At 39.5% G+C, this 18,669-nt stretch overlaps 1 long non-coding RNA gene across 6 annotated transcripts in view; it reads left to right on the top strand.

Moving 5' to 3' along the window:
* Positions 1 to 6,496: 6,496 nt before the first annotated feature.
* LOC136863202 (uncharacterized) overlaps positions 6,497 to 18,669 on the top strand; it is a 165,066-nt gene continuing 152,893 nt past the window's right edge. For 4 of the 6 annotated variants that reach the window (XR_010859172.2, XR_010859171.2, XR_010859170.2 and 1 more), the window contains exon 1: positions 6,526 to 6,681. This is a non-coding gene — a long non-coding RNA (uncharacterized lncRNA). Of the gene's footprint in view, positions 6,682 to 18,669 lie in introns of all 6 variants that reach the window. The other 2 variants (XR_011017780.1, XR_010859169.2) reach the window with 2 other exon arrangements.

Below are 18,669 nucleotides of genomic sequence, written 5' to 3'. Positions count from 1 at the left end.
ATTATTTTTTTTTTTTTTTTGCTTTTTGCTTTACGACGCACCAACACAGACAGGTCTTATGGCGACGATGGGATAGGAAAGGCCTAGGAGTGGGAAGGAAGCGGCCGTGGGCTTAATTAATCTACAGCCCCAGCATTTGCCTGGTGTTAAAATAGGCAACCACGGAAAACCATCTTCAGGGCTGCCGACAGTGAGGCTTGAACCCACTATCTCCCCATTACTGGATACTGGCCGCACTTAAGCGACTGCAGCTATCGAGCTCGGTAGGATGGAAGCGAACTACGACTTAAGACATGTTGTAATTAGATTGGCTGTTCATGGTTTTCACTTTAAGCTTTGCAGAACCAAAACATTTCATGAACCTGAATTCGGATGCATGTGTAAATTGTGCGATCGTGAATGAGATAGATACCACGTCTTAACATGTCCTAATAGAGGCAAATCGTTGATTAAGTTCTGTTCAGAAGAATGAGACCTATATGGCTTGGAAATGTTAAAATTAATGTTCTTACTTACATGGCCATTTGGCTGCAATAAAACTATTATAATCAACCAGCAAGCTCAGTACCGGTACTTCAGTACCGTCTGCAGTGAATGTGCCTGGAGTTTCCTTAGAAGAAGACGATGACGATTTCCAGCTATGAGGTAAGGCACTTCTGTGACTTTACATGTCATGTTGACTACTTCTTTACAAATTATCTTATTCTTGAGTAATCTAAATAACATTTATTTTCGTATCCTTGATACTGAATCTTACATATTAATACAATGACTTATATTTGTTTTCCATCCTAACCTGTTTAAATGGAGTTGTGGCTCCACCTATAGCTCATTCCACGTTAAGAAAACAGTATTGCTCTTATGGACCTACAAGGAGTGAACACATCCCCTCTGAGACACCCATAATTTCTCGTGATTAAGGGATATTATACTGTACTTTGTAATGTATTATGAAAAAAAGATAAAAAGGATGATGTATTTTTGCCCGTGAGTTATTAAAATAACTACATAACATTTTCTTTTTCATAAATACATTTATAGGGAGGAAGCACAGCAGCGGGAAGAGCTATCGCTTCGTTGCCTTCCTTCATTTCCTTCTTCTGTGCTGCTCTGGTACAAGCCTCTTGTAGTCCCTAACTCTGTGAATCGCCGATAGCTCACTTCTACAGAGAAGTCATCTGCAGTCATTATTTGTTGCGTGTATGTTTTTAGGCTTTAAATCAGTGCATAATTGTCTTGTGTTGAGTTAAGAGTTATACGATAAGCCTACGTGTGTGATTTCTTTCTTTAACAGTAATACTGTGATCTTTTGTGTATTCATCTACAGTATTTATATAATGCGTCTGTTTTCTAGCCTCTATGGCCTGGAAAAAAATATTAAATGCAATTAAATGCATCCCTCACCCCTCGAGCCCATAACAATTATTTGTCTAATTTCTCCCCCAATTTGCCTTACACTTCAATGTTGTGGTTTTTAATGTGCCATAGTTTACCTCTGATTCTGTACAAACCAAAAATAGCCCATGTGAACCCCCCAAACCCTTTAGTTCATAAAAATAATTTGTAGCTTAATTTCTTCTGCTTTCTGTCTTGAACTTAAATAATGAATTTCACAAATTTATGTGCCACTGTTCTCCCGTGATGGCGTTGAGCAGAGCCGTTCGATATGGCAACCCTGTTGTCATAAGAGCAATACTGTTTTCTTAACATGGAATGAGGTATAGCTACCGTGTTAGGCTGTAGGTAATCCGCGGAACGTAGAGTTTCACGCGCGGCTTGAAGCAGAGGTAGCCTACTCGACTTTTCGGAAATCTCATATTATCAGTAGCAGCGATCAGGGGGGGGGGGGGGGGTAGACGGGGATGCAGTCGTGACCACGGTGCAGTTGCCCCCTCACTTTTCTGAGAACATCTATATATATATATATATATATATAATAAGAGTGTTGTCTGTACATTGCTCAGAATTTGAAAATAATGGTATTTCTGTATCGGCCATGTCCATAGTAACAAGAAAATGCACTTTTTACTTTTCCGTAATTTCTGTCTGTCTGTCTGTCTGTCTGTCTGTCTGTCTGTCTGTCTGTCTGTCTGTCTGTCTGTCTGTCTGTCTGTCTGTCTGTCTGTCTGTCTGTCTGTACACGCATCACGAGAAAACGGTTGAAGAGAATTTAATGAAAATCGGTATGTGAAGTCGGGGGATGAGCCTCTACAATCTAGGCTATAAATCATTTTACTCACGCTGAGTGAAATGGTAGTTTAGGGGAAGGCCTAAAATTGAATTCTCAACTATTTATGTTATTAGTGGTCTAATGAAAATCGGTATGTGAAGTCGGGGGATGAGCCTCTACAATCTAGGCTATAAATCATTTTACTCACGCTGAGTGAAGTGGTAGTTTAGGGGAATGCCTAAACTTGAATTCTCAACTATTTATGTTATTAGTGGTCACACTTTAAAGAAAATGGGTATGCAAAGTTGGGGAATAAATTGCTACAATCTAAGCTGTCAATAATTGTATTCACGCTGAGAAAAATGGCAGTTTAGGGGAAGGCCTAAAAATTAATTCTCAAATATTGTTGTCATTAGTAGTCCTATCTTGATGAAAATCGGTATGCAAAGTCAGGAAATAAGTCGCTATAGTCTAGGCTGTAAATTATTTTATTTACGCTGAGTGAAATGGTAATTTAGGGGAAGGCCTTAAAATGTAATTCTCAAATATTTCTTATTAGAGATGTAATCGATGAATGCTACATAACTAAGGTTATATAGTATTAAATTTCCTATTATTCATGTCTTATACATTGTTACCGTACTGGCTATGATCACAAAGACATTCATGAATTTGGATTTTTGTTACTAGGCCCTAAGTCCATATCAGCGCCGAGTAACGAGAAAATGGGTAAACAGTATTTAATGAAAATCGGTATGTATAGTCGAAGAATAAGAAACTACAGTTTACGGCATAAAATATTTTACAAATCACAGAGTCGAAAGAAAATTAAATGTGTAGGCCTACAATATAGAAAGCTCATTACATTGATCAACAATAATGTTACATTGACCATTGTTTGTCGTGATGTGCTTTGTGTCTTCTGTTGCCTCTCATCTCCGGTAGATAGGATTACTGCTGCGTACAGAGTATTTTTTTATTTGATTTACGTCGCACCGACATAGATAGGTTTTATGGCGACGATGGGATAGGAAAGGGCTAGGAGTGCCTTAGGCCTTAATTAAGGTACAGGCCCAGCATTTGACTGGTGTGAAAGTGGGAAACCACGGAATACCATCTTCAGCGCTGCCGACAGTGGGGTTCGAATCCACTATCTCTTGGATGCAAGCTCACAGCTGCGCACCGCTAACCACACGGTCAACTCGCCCAGTCGTACAGAGTGTAACAGCCTACCTGAATATTGATGGGAAGTAGCTGGGGAGTTAGATAACTTTCTTCTTTAGCATGCCATTCCCCTGGTTTATAAATTTTCAGATACTACTGGTACGTAACACACTGGATCATCATAGCATTCGGGCTATTCAATCCCTACTCTGAGGCACTTATTGGAATGAACAGTATGCATATTTAGCGGAATAATGGCAGATGAGTGTTCATGGCAATCTGCGGCCTGGTCGTCCCAGCTCTGGAACTTTGGACTATTAGATTGGCACCGCAATCTAACCGCAACACTGTTCGTTAAAAGTGATAAAACCTGCGGCTTTCCATTTGATCGAGTATTTTATGTGATAGCATTGCTTTTAATCGCTACATTCCTACTTACGTTTTTGTAATGACCTATGTTGATTTCAGTTAGGAAAACCACAAAGTCAGTCTTTCTGAGAACACCGTAGCGAAGCACGGGTACATCAGCTAGTATTACATATGTAAGTTATTCGCATTTTTGTCGGCTGAAGCGAGGAATGATTTGAAAAGGCAATTTGTACAATTTCTGTTGTCTTATCAGCTAATTCTTTCCTGTATTTTCTTTAATCATTAAAAAAATTATTAGCGGACATACGCACAAAATATCGTTTGTCCCGGCTAACCGATTTGCATAGCGCCACAGCAGGTAGTAGAGACTTTGCACGTGCTGTAAGAGGAGCAGGGGTGTATATATATTTTTAATTATTTTTATTTTTTTGCCCAGGTCATGGACACTGAAGAATGATTCACTCGCTTGCCCCGCGCATTCGTCAATCTGGCATTCTCTACAGTGTCTGCTAGTTTCTTGTGTAGTCAAATACTGAATGATTTTAATTGTATAATCACGACGAACTTCTATTTAATTGTAATAAATGTGTAATATTATTCCTTTTGTGAAAGTTTTGTTGCACCGGTGTAGTATTGGATCAAGAAATCTAAGAAAAAACCACAACTATTATTACCGCACTTAAATTGGTAAACGTTCAACCTTTACCTCTCTGTCGAAATTCACTCAGAGAGCATAAAAAACTTACGGTACCGTACCATTTTGTAGCTTGTTTCTTCAGTTTTGGTGTATATAACTCTACCCCTATCCCCGTCCGCTATATCCGCGCACTTTCAATCCCGAATCGCCGCTGCTGCGTAAGTAAGCTATTGCGTCTTAAAAGAGACTTATAGCAAATACAGTAGAGACAATACACGACACTTACGGATTTCGCCTAGCTAAAATGGGAGACAATTCGACGGTGGCGCTCCTAGTGACTTGACCTGAACAAATCGCGCTAAATTCAAATATCAATGGAAATGTATGTACGGAAATGGATAAATAAATTACGTCTAGAAAGACAGTGGTATTGAGATATTAACTTCGAAGTTGCTAAAGCAATTCTGGATAAATGAACGAAGAATTATTTAAAAGGTTATTATTCAAAGACTGAAATTAGACATATAAACAAGGTGTGAAATGGACTGCTGTGAAATGGCTTGATCTTTCATTTATGCATTACTTTTTTAGCTTTAGCATACCTGCCTGAAATCTTACGGTTGGATTTGTCTTTTTTCCTCATTTAAAAACAATGTATCATCACATTAAGACATTTGTCAATAAAAATATCGGCACATTCCTTACACATATGATGCAATGAATTAACATTTAATAGCTGGACAATTTTCCTCTTAACATGAAGCCTACTAACAGAAAGAAAATCTATAAAATCCCGGCTTTAATCTGAGAAGAGGGATAATAGAAAGAAAAGTTTGAAAATGTTGTCGATAGTAATGCTTTGAGGAATATTTACGTACAATTAGAGTAAAAATGTAACATACCCTTGGCTGTATAGTCGAGGATGTTTAAAGTCGCTGGCCTGGAAATGATCTGAACAGATCTTATAATTCTTATACAAGCGTAACGCCCCTTCTTTCTTGTACACTTTATCCAAATCGCTTCTGTGACATTTCAAAACCCACAGATCACACCTACAACAACACATCGGTATTGAAGGTTAACTGCTGCACTATACAATAAAATATGCGTATTATATTTTAAGCCCGTTAAAACATGGGTCGAGCAGGTCAGAAGATTATGAAGTACTATAAAAATCTCTGTCACTGGAAGAATATATAATTATGCAAACACAATATTACTTACATGTTCTTGTCACGAGGGAACCTGAAGAACGAGCGCGCATTTTTCTCTACTTCGTAATTACTGCAGCCAAACACAGCACACACCTTTCCCCTCATGTTGAGAGGAGATATCAAGGAATGACACACGCTACTATTTAATTATGTCAACTCACTGAAAACGCATAAATAACACCAAAAACTTCACACAAAAATACACGTGCTCTTATGACAGAATCAGTACCGTTCAGGTCTATCCGCTAGAGTGAGCTCCAATAGCTGTCCCTCGATATCTCGCTCAGTGTCGTGTATTGTCTCTACTGTATTTGCTTATAGCGAATATTCTAATGGTTATTCTACGATGTACGATTCTCTTTCGAAAAAATACGATCATACTCTTTGATCCTGACCGTCTCGAGGTTGGCTACGCTGAACAAATCACACACACGCACTTCATTTGAATGAATGTGGACATCGGCAATAATAATAAAAATTAAAAATATTTAGAAGCCTCCGTGGCTCAGACGGCAGCGCGTCGGCCTCTCACCGCTGGATACCGTGGTTCAAATCCCGGTCACTCCATGTGAGATTTTTGCTGGACAAAGCGGAGGCGGAACAGGTTTTTCTCCGGGTAGTCCGGTTTTCCCTGTCATCTTTCATTCCAGCAACACTCTCCATTCGCATTTCATAGCATCTATCATTCATTAATAAATCACTTTGGGAGTGGCGACCCCATCGTACTAACAGCCTATATCTGCTTCACTCATTACATCCCTGACCCGGTCAATGACTGGAAAACAGGTTGTAGGTTTTCATTTCCTTTTCAATAATATTTAGATTGATGCTTTCCAAGGAAATTGCACTTGCATGTGTCATACAATATTATTTGATCGTGATTCATAGCAATTCAAGTTCATATGTTTTATTTTTAGTGTAAAATACCTTTTATGTTTCTGGTTCCTGAATGCACTTCTCTTCCATTTTGCGATATACTTATGTTGGCAATATTCCCACAGTTTGTTTTTATTCTATAGTTTGAAATGCCCATGAGCTCGTTGTTTAGGAACGATTTCAAGTTCAAGCACTTATTGTATCAAGCAGTTCGAAATAGTTTGTTTAGCTTGGGAATCTACAGTATGTTGGTACGTAGATGTTATCCTCAGAAGTTGCTTACTAGTGCATGTTATAAACGCTAGTGAACATTTAACGAATTTCACTATAGGTTACGATCACCGAGCGATCTTTTAATTCGTTCATGTTGAATTCATGACAAACTTGGTGGGTGTTTAGTTTATTTACAGGGGAAGCAAAAACAAGGTATTACAGGAAATAAACATTTTCCTGTTAATGTAATGGCAGTGTCTAATATCAATTTCCATGGAGGTTAGGTCAGTTTATTAGAGCTGGCATCCAAAGGGGACAGGGCATGATTTTTGAGCGACGACAACACCAGCTTTCTACCGAGGCTGCCACGGTTTGTTTCACGGCCAGTGGATGTGGGATTATGGAACTGAAGTCACGTATGATAGCCTGCCTGTGAAAAAAAGGCTCTGTTGCAGTGATCACAATATCAGCTGTTGCATAAAATTGCTTGCTAGGCAGACCTACCTCCTATATTTCATAGCTTAGTGAATATTTTTAACATTGGTCTTTATTTAGTGTTTTTTCTATTGAACCATATAAAAAAAAAACTCAAATTCATCCATATGCCTTACAGTAGTTGAATACTTAACTAATGCCATGAGCAATCCAGAATAGGAAAATGTAATCTCTTAAAAGTTGTACCATACTGGATCATGGTTAAGTTCCATGTGCATTTTATTATAGGTTTCTTACGTTTTCCCACAAAGTACTTTCTTATACAGTGACAGTCATAATGTTTCGGGCAGGCAGAGATCCTTTATATTTAACATAAAAAGATTAATAACAAACATATCTAATATAATTTTCCTTACTCCAAAATGAATAGTTACACACACAAATACCAAAAGTAAATATAAATATGCACTTCATTTCATGATACACAAAGAAATTGCAACTTATGAATGTAATTACAATAACAGAAAATAGCTTGTTCATAAATATTCGGACAATAGTCCATGTAGGATTATTAATACTTCGTGATTCTTTCCTTCCTGCGAAGCACTTTAGTCAGGCGACTCGGCATGCTCTCTACAAGTTTTCTTGTGGTGGAATGGGACAATTTTTTCCACTCCCTTTGCAGTCATCTCTTCACATCAGCTTTGGAATTTATGGGAAGTTTCTGGATGTTCTTTTCCAGTAGGCTATATCCCATAGATTCTCTGTGGGGTTAATGTCAGGAATTGTGGGGGAGGATTCACAACTTTAGGCAGTTGTACAACCATAGCTGTACGTTATAGGTCGTATATTTCGGGTCGTTGTCCTGATAAAATTTAAAACTTTCTGTACTTTTCTTTAGGTTGTTTTTTAATCTGGAGATACTGGCAGTGGTCCACATTTCTGTCCATAAAAACCAACTCACCCACTCCTTGAGCTTACATACAGCCCCAAACTATAACATGCCCCCTTCCATGTTTTACCGTTGCCTTCATATTTCTTTCTTCAAACTCTTTACTGGACTGTCTGCAAACTATGATGCGCCCATCTGAGCCATAAACATTGAATTTCGATTCATTGCAGAAAATTACAGTCTTCTACCAGTTCATGTCTTTCTTTAGATGCTCCTTAGCAAATCGTTTTCGCTTGATCCTATTTATTTTATTGATAAACGGCTTCCTTCTTGCAGTTCGCCCCTGATAATCACCTCTATATAATACCCTCCGGGTTGTACTTGCACTGATCTTCTTTCCAAACTCGTTCTCAGCTGCAGCAGCAATATTGGTTGTAGTAAGATGTGGATTTCTTTTCACTTTCCTTCTTCTCTCCTAGTAAGGACCCTCGGACGACCTGTCTGTCCTGAAATTTGTATAGACAGATAATATAATTCACAGTACTTTTCTTCATGTTCAGCAAATCTGCGATTTGTCAACATGTTTTCCCTTTTTCATGATGGAATATTACTAATTGCCTTCGTTCAAGTGTACTGTTCTTTCCTCTGCGTTCCATTTCACTCGTGAATCGTTGTGTCTGCTTTTTGCATGAGGAAGGCACTGACTGGGATCTGCCTGCACAGTGCATAACAAGTGCAAAGCATACCTTGAGTAGCTAAACATCTCCTGTCCGAAAAATATTGACAAGCAAATTTTCGTATCTCAAGTAAGTAAAAGGTATTATTACTTTGTAAACTCGTCTACAAATCGCAATTGGATAATTACAGTACCTAAGAAGTGCATTAAATTCAGAGTTTAGTAATTTTGAATTTATTAGGCTACCTGTTCTTTCTTTAATAGTAGGGATAATACATGTATAGATTATTCTGTCCAAAAAATTCTGACTCTCACTGTAGGGCCTAAGTAAGTATTGTAAATTGTGCAACATTTCCATACCGTACTGCTCAAATCAACAGCTAATGATTACAATTTATACAGTATGACGTCACTCCCAGAATTCAACACAGATATTACACTAACTGCGGCACAACCAACAATCTTAAGCAAATGAAGCTGTGAGCTAACCAAAGGTAATACATTAATATGTTCACACACCTAAATGGTCGTATCCCACGTTCGGCAGCCCTGAAGATGGTTTTTCATGGTTTCCCAATTTCACACCAGGAAAATGCTGTGGCTTATTCCTTCCCTGTCCTAACCCTTTCCCACACTTGTATCGCCAAAATCCTTCAATGCGTTAGTGCAAAGTTAAACCACTACCAAAAGAAAAAACGGCTGTATCCCTTATGCTGAGTCATTGTAAACAAACCAATGGTGATAAATCAGTATACATGCACACACTTGGATGCAGCCCTTCTTGTGCCTGACTTCACTCAGCATGTATGCTGTAAACAAACCAGTGATAAAGAATTAACGTATACAGAAATATCTATACCAAGACTAACCCCTTATGCCAAGCACAAAACCAATTCTCATTTGGTAGTAGTTTCTGCGTCCATAGCAGCAAATGAGCATCTCGCAGCGGTACGCGCAGTAGCCTGCAGCTGGGGTGCATTTCGTTAAGTTTTACCTTTGTTCCTGTTGAGTGGTTGAATGCGAGGTGCTCACTACTTGTTTAAATAGGAGAAGACCTGAGTGAAGAAATGAAAAGAGCAATCAAAAAGGACTCCAAAATGTTAGGTTTGAGAGTGTGAACATTAAAATCGTGTATCTTATATGTGAAGCTTCCATAGTCTGTTGAATTATTTTGTTCTTCTACTGGATTGAACTGTGGTGTTGTTGTATTTACATTCTATACAGCCTATGTGTCTCAAAATACTGGAGGGATCATAATCTGGTTCCTGGAAAATAATAGTACAGTGTAGAAGTCATTTGAAGGGTGAAAATGGAAGACCTGTAGGTTTCATGAACTTATGTGGAGCCAGAAGGGAAGAGTTTGGTGAAGGAAGGTGGATGGCAAAGCGAAATGATACTAGACACTGACTACTACAATCTTTTTTGATAATGGTGCCATGCAACTTACCGGAGGACTATTATGAAGACATAAGGTTTCAGAATGATAAATTTTCAACTAGGCTTATTTATGAGGACAAGGGCAGAAATGAATTTGTCTGCTAGTGTCAGTATTACAACATTAATATTACAAGCAAGATATACAAGAAAAGTTGAAAGAACCCTGGGTGTTTCAGTTTGGAGAGAGCAAAGTAAATTTCAACTCTTACAGTAGTTTAGTTTGAGAACATAAATTACTTCATTCTCCCAACGATGTAAGTTGATAGGCCTATGAAGGTTAGAATATTGTTACAGAATACAGTATAGAAAGTGCTTTCCAAATAAAGAAGTGTTTGTATTACTCGTGACTGTCAAATTAGTGTCAAATTGAAGTAGCTTGCTCAAATACTGATGGTGGTACTGTATAGATATTTTCAAAGAACTGTACATACACTATTGCTATTAATGACTTGACACTCCTGTCACTCAAACATGTTATGAACCTATATAAGACAATGAGCACTCGGTAGAAATGTTTATTAGCTGCAGTGGTTGAAGTGGATGTATTATGAGAGTTCAATGAAGTTGAAAGGGGCATTAATATACTGTTAGTGCCCACCAGTTCGATCATTTCATCTATGAGTTTTCTGCTAAATTTCAGATACCACATGCAATGGTTAAAAGGTGGTGGTTAAAAGGAAGCACCAGGGAGTTATAAAACTCCTCACCTCAACCAGGAAAGCCAAAGCAGTGAACAAATTGAGGGCATTTATGCCTTCAGTGTGAGATTGTCAAACCAGCAGGCTTCATTAGAAACCATGGTCACAGACTTTGATTGGCATCTGGAAGTGATACTAGTACTTCTACCCTCTCCTGTGATTACCATGGTGCAATACACTTCGCCTGTGGATTCTAAAACAATGGGATACCATCATGAGGCATAACGAATCGCAATAGACATCTTGGCAGTGTGATGGACTTGGCAAATGGTAGGTAAGCATTATTTACCAGAGTGCACTGCTCCCATTCTGAAATTTTGGTGATGACATTATGGTGCAGGCCTATTTTGCATGGTTTTGTCATGATTCACTGCTTTTAGTTCCTCAGACCATGAATGCCAAAGCCTATCAGGCAGTATTGGACAATTCCATACTACCTACCCTGTGGTAACAATTTGGAGCTGGCCCTTTTCATTTCCAACATGACAGTGCTCCCGTTCATAAAGTGAAGGCCACAACCAAATGATCTGTCAAAATGGGAGTGAATGAAATTGAGTGGCTAGCCCAAAGCTTTGCTAAACCCAATGGAGCTTCCCCAAGATCAGTTACAGCAGTGCTGTTTGGCAGTCAATCCAGGAGTCGAATAGGGCAATGCAACAATGCAAGAAAAAACTGAATTGAAATGCTTGATTTGGAATGTAGAAGTCCTTGCAAATGCTTCTAATATGCTAGAAAATAATATATTAATGGTACACATCATATTACTAGAAATCCTCCTTATGAAATCATGGAATAGACCTAATCACTATGTGGTATATACACTAGCATCACAAGGTACACTAGGAAGTCCAAAAGGGAGAATGTGTCAAGACCAGAAGTCACCTTTCTGTGAAGTGAACAAATTGAAATTTTTCTGGCAGTCTGGAATTTGGCACCAAAGGCATACCTAATGGAAGAAAGAGTCCGTTTTTAGAAATATCATACTAAGAAACAAGGCTAGATGGTAGATTAGACCAGCTGAATCAGAAAATCACTCTGGTTAACAGGAGAATGCCTCACACTACTATCTCAATGATAAAGAAGTATCATAGCCTGAACTGTTCAAGTACCATTGATATCTTCTTCAGCAACGTGGGGAACATGTACTGTACAAAGCAGGAAGTGATAGGCAGTGTCACGATTAGGAAGCATTTCCCTGTCACTCATAACCATTGAACAAGAAAGCTATTTTCAAGAAACACATGACCAACAAAATCATCTCTCCAGGAAAATGAATGAAGGTAATCTCGGAAGGGTGATATCGGAAAGCCCATATTAGGTAATTAGTATGTATTTGACGGGAACCTAAATTAGACACTTCAGGAGATAGAAGAAACAATACACGGTCTACCCAAACCAAGAGAGTGCAACCAAAGGAGAACCAAACCCTGGTTCAAGACTGAATGCTGTGAAGTAAGAAATATTGCACTAAAAGCATTGCATAAAGCAAAGAAATCGCAATGACCACGAGACCTGTAAGAGAGCACAGTGAAAATGAAAGAATACAAGGAGATACTGAAAAACACCAGGAAAACCTATCTTGCCCTAGAAGAAATCAAATTAATAGAAGCAGCTGAACGAGATCCATTTAAAATCTTTCGAATGAGGCAGCCAATATACCCAAGGCAAATACTTACGGAGACCTGGAAGAACCATATCCAGATTATATTGCAGCTGAAGGAAATTAGACCTGACCCAGTAAAAGAATCGAGCAGTGACATCATGGATATCATTCTGCTCACTACAAGCAAAATCAAAGCAGCAAACAATCCAAGAAAGGTAAAGCCTGCAGAAAAGACCAGATCTTCAACAAACATCTCCAGATGACAGCCACATTATTAAAGAAAGCGTGGACCAATTTTATGAACCAGTGTCTTGCACCTTCAGTCATCTCCGATAGATGAAGGAATTCAGTAGTTGAAATCCTGAACAAAGGAAAAGGGGACGTGAGGGATCCAAATATGTATGTGGGTATAGGATTGGAATGTACACCTTTTAAGAACTTCACAAACGTCATCAACAGGTTAACAGAGCTACTAAATGAAGAACTGCCTTAAGAGCCATTTGGGTTTTGCAAACGACAATCGACAATACTTGACATGTCATTAAGGACAAGATACAGGAAGCACTTGGATATCAGCAAGGAAAGCTCTATACAGTCCATCATGTATCCATACGTATCCATCCGTGGTCTGAACGCTGATTGGAGGATCACTGGGCTACTCCCAAGCACACGGCAAGAACCACTTGGGATGTCTTGGAACTGTCGTTACTTCGCTTGATTGCGGCAATTACATCAGTTAGCTCTACATAGATTGTTGCTGGATACCACTGATTGACATGCAATTGTGATGCGAATTATGAGACAAATTATACTCGCTGTCCGCGAGAAATAAACAACAATCGAATGGCAAATGACATTTGGATATTTAACATATCAGAAAAGAAATGTAGATTTGAATTTATGGCCGAAATGTAAATACATAATAATTCAATCACAACATTGCATATAAGTTAAACTTCACACATTTAATACCGGTATTTCAATATTTCTATCCAGAAAAAAAATATTTAAAATTATCTTTCCGGAAGGAGAGTAAAACGTCCTCTGACGTAAGCGGCTGGCTGTGATGTAACGATCCAGCACCGCATCCAGCTCTACCAGCCATTGTGCATCAGCTGTTACTAAAAGCGGAATGTTTATTATCCGTGATCGCAAATAACTTCAAAATGCTATAAGAAGGATTCAAAAAAGCACTGTCAGACAATCTGCCATGTGTAGATGCTATCATTCTTGAAAAATAGTGACTGTTTTGTGGCTGCAGAAATACGCAGATCGAAAGCAAATTGGTAAGTGGCATCTTTTATATAGCCTACGTGCAATCTACTGTAACTCATAGTATTAGGATTACAATGAACATGGATAGAAATCTCTTACATCACCTTTGCCATTTGCTTCTAGATTGATTCCCATATTAGAGAATAACTTTACATTTTCGGGCTTTCACCATTATAAAGGAACAAATCGGACTTCAGCACTAACATAAAAATATACAATATTATAGTTCTAAAATCTACCATTCCTGATAAATATTGATTTATGGTTGGGGCAACTGGCCTCCCACTTCCGAGACACATGAAAAAGAAACATTAAATGTGTAGTTCATTTTTCTCCATATATATTGAACAATACGCTAGCTTACATTCATGTTGGAGTGCTGGCAGATAAAATTGGTGACAGTGCTTTAGGTTATGTTAAAGTGAAGCGATGAAGTGGGAAATGCATAGTAAAACGCAAAATATGTCCTGAGCACAAGTCAGTTAAAAAAAAGTACAGTCTGATTAATGCTGGATAAGGAACAGTGCTGCATAGAATGTAGAATATCATGACTGAGCTGCATCTTCTGGTGAGTAAATAAACTTAGCAAACACTACATCTAGGCCTAAAATCTTTTAAAGTCTTTTGCTAATGAGTAGAACCTTTGGAGAAAAATGTATGACTTCATCCAGTTTTTCACAAGCCGGGCTGAGTGGCTCAGACGGTTGAGGCGCTGGCCTTCTGACTCCAACTTAGCAAATTTGATCCTGACTCAGTCTGGTGGTATTTGAAGGTGCTCAAATACATTAGCCTTCTGTCAATAGTCCTGTGGGACTACATTCAATCACCTCGGCATCTCAAAAAGCGTAAAAGTAGTTAGTAGGACATAAAGCCAATACGATAACATTAATTACATTTAGATTTCCATAAGCTGAGCATATCAAGCAAGAACAGTGTCTTGGTGACATTTTAATCACTCAGTATAGAAATGCCTTTGAGTACTGTGATTTTTACCCTTCGGTTTATTGATTTGGCATGTATAACCTAAAACTTAGGTTCAGTTTGGACAATATTTTAAACACGAACATCACTGTTATTTGCAGTACCAGTAATGTATTTTCACTGAAGTGTGCAATTATGTTATTTATTTCATTAATATTATGATAATTACACTGACTGACAGAGCAAATGCAACACCAAGAAGGAGTGGTCAGAACCTTATGCCAATTGCAGGGTAGACTGACGTCACTGAGGTATGCTCATGATGTGAAATGCGCCGCTGTGCTGCGCACGTAGCGAACGATAAATGGGACACGGCGTTGGCGAATGGCCCACTTCGTACCGTGATTTCTCAGCCGACAGTCATTGTAGAACGTGTTGTCGTGTGCCACAGGACACGTGTATAGCTAAGAATGCCAGGCCGCCGTCAACGGAGGCATTTCCAGCAGACAGACGACTTTACGAGGGGTATGGTGATCGGGCTGAGAAGGGCAGGTTGGTCGCTTCGTCAAATCGCAGCCGATACCCATAGGGATGTGTCCACGGTGCAGCGCCTGTGGCGAAGATGGTTGGCGCAGGGACATGTGGCACGTGCGAGGGGTCCAGGCGCAGCCCGAGTGACGTCAGCACGCGAGGATCTGCGCATCCGCCGCCAAGCGGTGGCGGCCCCGCACGCCACGTCAACCGCCATTCTTCAGCATGTGCAAGACACCCTGGCTGTTCCAATAATGACCAGAACAATTTCCCGTCGATTGGTTGAAGGAGGCCTGCACTCCCGGCGTCCGCTCAGAAGACTACCATTGTCTCCACAGCATAGACGTGCACGCCTGGCATGGTGCCGGGCTAGAGCGACTTGGATGAGGGAATGGCGGAACGTCGTGTTCTCCGATGAGTCACGCTTCTGTTCTGTCAGTGATAGTCACCGCAGACGAGTGTGGCGTCGGCGTGGAGAAAGGTCAAATCCAGCAGTAACTGTGGAGCGCCCTGCCGCTAGACAACGCGGCATCATGGTTTGGGGCGCTATTGCGTATGATTCCACGTCACCTCTAGTGCGTATTCAAGGCACGTTAAATGCCCACCGCTACGTGCAGCATGTGCTGCGGCCGGTAGCACTCCCGTACCTTCAGGGGCTGCTCAGTGCTCTGTTTCAGCAGGATAATGCCCGCCCACACACTGCTCGCATCTCCCAACAGGCTGTACGAGGTGTACAGATGCTTCCGTGGCCAGCGTACTCTCCGGATCTCTCACCAATCGAACACGTGTGGGATCTCATTGGACGCCGTTTGCAAACTCTGCCCCAGCCTCGTACGGACGACCAACTGTGGCAAATGGTTGACAGAATGGAGAACCATCCCTCAGGACACCATCCGCACTCTTATTGACTCTGTACCTCGACGTGTTTCTGCGTGCATCGCCGCTCGCGGTGGTCCTACATCCTACTGAGTCGATGCCGTGCGCATTCTGTAACCTGCATATCGGTTTGAAATAAACATCAATTATTCGTCCGTGCCGTGTCTGTTTTTTCCCCAACTTTCATCCCTTTCGAACCACTCCTTCTTGGTGTTGCATTTGCTCTGTCAGTCAATGTATTATAACAGAGCATAGTTAACTTATAAGACAGAGACCACCCTAGCCGACAAGAACTGGTTTTGTAGAGATTTCCATTCCTGTTGCTTTCTTTCATGATGTACGGTATACACCTATATTTTGTTATATTATAGAGTATTTAGCTGTAGCCAAAATTTGTTTACAAATGTAAGCTCTTGAATAAATAAATAAATAAATAAAATAGTAACTGTCGCATGTCAAGATAAATGTGTATAATTAGAGCTGTCAATTTGGTTCATAAACCCTTTGATTTATTACTTTGACATGGATCAAGCAAAACGTGGGTTAGGTTTGAAGAATAATTTAATAATCAACATTAACTCATGCACTGTTTATTACTTTCAGATTCTAAGATGTAATTGATGAATTTAATTAAAGCATCATAAACTTAACTTTAAAGTTTTACCATTGGAATAGCACTCGTGGAAAAGTGATTAAAATTTTAAACAAATTTACCTTACATTACAATGATCTTCACAGCAATAAACTTCCTAGATTTCTCCGATATATCACCGGCATTTCTCCGGCTCGCCAAGATCCATTTCTTCTGTGTTTACGGCCTTTGCCACATTAATATATATTTTCACGGTGGTATGCGATGCATTAGTGCACATCGGAACTATACACCATTTATAACTTTTCTGTCTCACTGTCTGCGCAGGATTCATTTTAAGTCCAAATTATAACACTCAGATTATTATACAATGCATAGGCATTGTATCGTCGCCATAAGACATATCTGTGTCGGTGCGACGTAAAGCAAAATAGCATAGGCATCGAATTTGACTATACCAGACACTAACATAAAGTAGAAATACGTGAAGGGTATCCTGTTTCTCACAGCACACTATGTTATTTCGTCAGCCAGTACCACCAACCTGTACGATGTCAGACCAACGAGATCGCGTACTTGCGTCACGTGACATTTCCGTACTTTAATTTGGATTTTTATCATATTTGGAGTTAATATTTCTACATTCTGATCACATTTTTGAATTCTGCATGAAATTTTGAATCAGATTAGCACATTTTTAATTAAAACCCCAGATCATGCGTTCCCTATTGTGAATTGGACCCACAGTGGGTGGGAGGGTTCATGAATATTTCCAACACTCAAGACTGCAACATAGAAGAAACATGGTGGCCGTAGTAGCCTGGCTGCTGGTATTGGATGGTGTGAATAAAAATTAGTCTAAGCACATTAGCGTGTGCTCACTGAGTGTCTGCTTGCTGATGAGCTTCCACTCTGCATTTGCGATGAGTAAAAATGTAGAGTGGAAGCATAGCATTAACTAGTGTGTCTGGAGCAGCCACCCAGTGTCATTGGTCAAGGTAATGCACGTGCCATGTATATAACACTTCGATGACTTCCGGATAGTTCAGTGCTCAACATGGCAAAAGACAATGTGGAATTCCAGTCTGCTTTTATCTCCATTTTAAAGGAACATGCAATTCTGTTTTCAAATTCACAGTTACTGGATAAGAAGCACAAGAAAACCAGTGCAATAAATGTAGTTCAGTGTGAACTACTTGCTAAGTTTAACTTAAATATTTCCGGCTAACAACTTTGGGTAAAATTTTTTAAAAAACATGAAAACAAGACTGAAATATAAAGTAGATTTCAAGTGTACTGGAAACAAACTCATATCTTTAAAATAATGGGAGAAGCGGCTGATGAATCTGATGCAGGGGGAGAGTAACCCTACCATCAGCTTTCTGAAAGGTAGGCAAATTATAGCCTGAAAATTACGACATTAATAGAGGAAAATTGTGTAACATAAATAACAAAAATTCATTGTGATGAAAATAGTATATTGACAGTTGAATGTATTTTTTAAGGAGCCAGGTCTGCAGGAGTTGTCATCCATTTGACTTCCAACAGAGGTGTCATAACTCTGCAAACATGAGAGTTCCTTCAAATTCTGGAGTCACGGATAGAGTCTACACTGGTAGAACTCTTCCTTTCCATTGCAAGTGTGTACATTAATGCTGGGGACACCATTTCTGTAAATGTAGTCATTCCCATCAACATGTGGCTTCTTTATTTGTACATCAGTACAGTCTACAACTCCGACAGCATAAGGGAAGCTAAAACGTTCTTGCCACCTAGCCTGTTCTTCCTGCATCTGAGCAACATTTGTTGGAATTTTATCTAATAATCTGCTTTCATTACTGTTCATGTTAAAACCTGCAAAAATGTTTTGACACAGTGCTCTGAGGTGTCTTCAACTCCACTCTGAAACCCACGGTCACCAACATAACACGATTCGAAGTTTTTCTTTGTTTGTTAGTGCACCACCTCTTGTTTCTTCAGAGTGTCCAAGGAAATGCTCTGCTTCCCATTCAGCATGCTCCTTTCTGGAGCTGTATAACACTTTGTAATCAAGTTGATACGATTCTGTGCGATGTTTATAACATTTTCTT

This window comes from Anabrus simplex, chromosome 2 (assembly GCF_040414725.1).
Source record: "Anabrus simplex isolate iqAnaSimp1 chromosome 2, ASM4041472v1, whole genome shotgun sequence".
Lineage (NCBI taxonomy): Eukaryota > Metazoa > Arthropoda > Insecta > Orthoptera > Tettigoniidae > Anabrus > Anabrus simplex.
This window is presented reverse-complemented; position numbering and strand designations above follow the sequence as displayed.